The sequence below is a fragment of the Choloepus didactylus genome, chromosome 4 (assembly GCF_015220235.1).
Source record: "Choloepus didactylus isolate mChoDid1 chromosome 4, mChoDid1.pri, whole genome shotgun sequence".
NCBI lineage: Eukaryota > Metazoa > Chordata > Mammalia > Pilosa > Megalonychidae > Choloepus > Choloepus didactylus.
The window spans coordinates 15949211-15952153 of NC_051310.1; positions in this window are offsets into that span (position 1 = coordinate 15949211).

Sequence of the window (2943 nt, forward strand, 5' to 3'; positions counted from 1 at the left end):
TTTTTTCAAGTTAGTTCTTAGAATCTGTGCTGTCCAGCCACTTTAACTGCTAGAAACAGAAGCTCTCAAGAACTGGAGATTGACAGGATTCACAGGCAGGGGAGCTCAGGAGAAGCCAAAGAGCTAGGTCTCAGGACAACAGGGAGTGATGGCAGCTGATTCTGGGTCCAAAGTGGTGCAGGGCCTGCAGCAGAAGTTTGCAGAACTTCACCCTAGCTCATAACTCTCCTGCTAATGAGACTCAGCTCTCAAGGATGCACACTCAAAGTGTTTCTTTCTCTTTTGCCACCACCTGCCTGTTCTTTGCAGTTCAGAGTATGTGAAGCTAATGTTCTGAAGTCAGCTCATTAGATGAAATTACAGTAGTCAGAATTTGCCATTGACACTTTGTCAAAGGGGTGAAAACACAGCCAACTCGATGGGAGAAAATATTTGGAAACCACATATCTGGTAAGGATTTGATGTCCAGAATATTTAAAGAAATCCTACAACTCAACAATAAAAAGATGAACAGCCCAATTTTAAAAATGGACAAAAGACATGAATAGCCATTTTTCCAAAGAGGAAATACAAGTGACTAAAAAGCAAATGAAAGCTCAGCTTTATTAGCTGTTAGGGAAATGCAAGTCAAAACCACAATGAGATATCATCTCATACCTACTAGAATGGCCACTATTAAACAAACAGGAAACCATAAGTGTTGGAGAGGATGTGGAGAAATAGGCACACTCATTCACCACTGGTGGGAATGTAAAATGGCACAGCTGCTGTGGAGAACAGTTTGTCAGTTTCTCAGAAAGATAAGTGCAGAGTTGCCTTACGACCTGGCAATCCCACTACTCAGGATATACCCAGAAGATCTGAAAGCAGGTACGCAACCAAACGCTTGCACATCAATGTCTACAGTGGCATTATTCACGTTTGCCAAAAGATGGAAACCACCCAAGTGTCCATCAACAGATGAATGAATGAACAAAATGTGATATATACATACACTGGAATATTATTCAGCAGTAAGAAGGAATGAGGTCTGAAGCATGCAACAACAGGGATGAACCTTGAGGACATTATGTTATGTGAAATAAGTCAGACACAAAAGGACAAATATGTATGATTTCACTAATATGAACTAATTATAATAGGTAAACTCATAGATGTAACATTTAGAATATAGGTTACCAGGGGATAGAATGAGGCTAGAGAATGCGGAGCAGTTGCTTAGTATGTGCAGAATGTTTAAGTTGAACTTAAATGTTTGGAAACAGAGGTAACAGTAGCACATTATTGTGGGTATAATTAATAGCGCTGAATTGTGAGTGAATGTGGTTGAAAGTAGTTTAGAGTCACATATGTCTCCAGAAGGAAAGCTGGAGGTGAAAACATGGGCATGTATAACAGTGAATCTTCTGATGGATGATGTCTGTGATTAACAGCACAAATATTTAAAAGTTCTCTTATGAACTAGAACAAATGTATGACACTGTTACAAAGAGTTAATAATAGAGGGGTATTTGGGAGTAAATGTACCTATTCCCAGCTCTACTGGAATTTCATCTAATGTGCTTACTGTGATTAACAGTAAATCTTAATATTCTCCCATCAACAATAACAAATGTGCCACATCAATACTAGGGGTCAACACTGGGGGGGGGGCAGATATGAGATATGGGACATTTTGGGTTTTCTATTTTTCTTTATTATTATTATTATTATTTGGGGAGTAATGAAAATGTTCTAAAATTGATTGTGGTGATGATTACACAACTATGTGAAGATATTGAGCTCCACTGATGGTATACTTTGGATGGATAATCTCAATAAGATTGCATTAAAAATTTCTTTAAATTACCCCAGGAAGTATGGTTTATATGGTTTTGTGCATACAACCCTATTCAGTAATACATACTACACGCAGAATTAATGGGGAACAATCCTTAAAAAAACTTGCTTTCCGTCTGCCACTGTCCTTTAAAGCTGCCCGGTAGGGGGAGCCCTCCCCTGCTCCTGAGATGAACCCTTGGGGCAGCCCCTTAATTTCTGCTTGCTCTTTGGTTTTGAAAAGTCCTACAGTAGTTTCTTTGCAGACGTTGTCTCAATTCAGAAAGTGAAATATCCAGACCAATCATCATTTAAGTCTGATTCAAAGGCAAGTCTGCCGCGGTCAGGGGAGGGAGGCTGCGGACTTCTCTGCCTCCCTTCTCTCCCTAGTTTGCTAACTTCCCTTTCTGGTTTCTGGCCCCTCTCTGTTGGAGTGTGGGAAGGGAAAGCAGGGGAAAGGGAGCAGAAGATTTGCTGCTTGACGTACTATTGTAAAATGGCTTCACGTTCTCTGAGTCTAGTAGGAATTTCACAACCTTTCTAGCCTGGATACTTCCCTGGCTCCTTCAGAGGCTCTCGGGGGGCGCTGCAGTCGCACACCCCTTGATTTGGGTGATGCATTCGATTCCCTGCACAGGGTCCCGGGTTTTTCTGCAGTCAGTGGAGCAGTCCCCGTGGAGCCCCATCGCCTTTCCTAGTGGTTTTCTTGAGCAGGATTTCAGTTATTCCAGGCTGCTCTCTCTTCCGTGGGGCATGGGAGAACTAAAAAATCGTTGAGATTATACAGAAATATTTATATATTGATCAACAAATTGGTTTTTATTAAATTGGTGGACCCATAATCTAGTTTTATTCAAAAACTGTACTTGAAACTAAAATTATTTCTCAAAATAAAAATATGTCTGTGTAGGTTGGAGCAAAATTTTAAAAGTATTTATATTGCTTATTTGAACATTTAAAAAATATATAAGCAGAATATTTTTGGTAACACAATCAAGTACATTCGTCCCTTGTGTACTATATTTGATTCTAATACTATGTCATGGGTATTTTTGTGAAGAATGTTTTTTTCCAATTTGGGCACATTATTTTTAGATTTTTATAAAGTAGCCTGAAGTCTTCTTC